Source organism: Aplysia californica, unplaced genomic scaffold (genome assembly GCF_000002075.1).
Source record: "Aplysia californica isolate F4 #8 unplaced genomic scaffold, AplCal3.0 scaffold00182, whole genome shotgun sequence".
Taxonomy (NCBI): domain Eukaryota; kingdom Metazoa; phylum Mollusca; class Gastropoda; order Aplysiida; family Aplysiidae; genus Aplysia; species Aplysia californica.
In genome coordinates, this window is record NW_004797452.1 from 447540 (window position 1) to 448665 (window position 1126).

Consider the following 1126-nt stretch of genomic DNA (forward strand, 5'->3'; position numbering starts at 1 on the left):
TGTGTGTGAAGGACCCGAGATGTAGGCCTACGGATTTTGTTTTCGTTTTGTTTTGTTTTAAACCCAAGACATGCACTCATCAATCCTCGGGTTGCCTTAGACCTGTCATGAGGACTTGAGCATGAGTCCTCACAGTATAAGTCTCACTGTCGCCCGCCAGCCTGTTGGTATTTGGGCGACAAGCACTTTGCCGACAGGCCGAGGTGACGCAGTTTCGTTGGTGTTTTTAAGGCTAGGCGCGCACAGCGCTACTTTAGTTGCGCAACTGTTTTCTGGCCCAAATGTAAACCATGAAATAGATAAGAAGCCCCCCGCGCACAGTCGCACAGGCAACTCGGGTTTTTGGAGACTGAAAAGTTTGTGTTTTTTTCACAACTTTCCGGCAACGCATCTGTTGCTCAAATCTCCTGTGTTACATACCAAACTGACACACAGCGCGCACAGGCAATCAAACTGTCTCCGGACTCGACAAGGCCCCACCACTCCCCACATTTTTTCATTCAGTACAACAGACTTGACAGAGGTACATACATTGCATTGTTTCACTTCCACAAGAAATGAAAATGAATAGCGATCCAATTTGGATTTTAAAAATTATTTCTGTCATTGCAAAAAAAAAAAAGCCTGTCCTCAACAGCAAGACCTCATACGATAATAGTAAGAAAACTTGGGAGGGTATCCTGACAAATCTTCATGCAGAAAATGCCCTTTTAAAACCTTTGACTGGTCAGAGGGTGAGCACAAAAACGCTTTTTACATTGGTTCGTGGAAGTCCATGGCGTCAAATGAGAAAGTCAGTAATGATGCTAGCCTACTATGCTAAGCTGTTGCCTGGCTGTTGCTTAGCTCTGTGCGCGCAATGTATAAAATAAGTTGCCAGGAGAAAGCAACTGTTGCACCACTAAGTAAGATTGCCCTGTGCGCGCCTAGCCTAAATGTGACATCAAAATGTAGTTCTATTCTTTTTATTGGCAAAATCATAACAATAATAATAATAGCATTTTGATAATCAGTGCGTACCAGAAACAAAATCGACGACAAATCGCTACTTCAGAATTACTATATGTTCTATCTTATATTTTTGGCCGTTTTGAGTTACAAACACACACACACACACACACACACA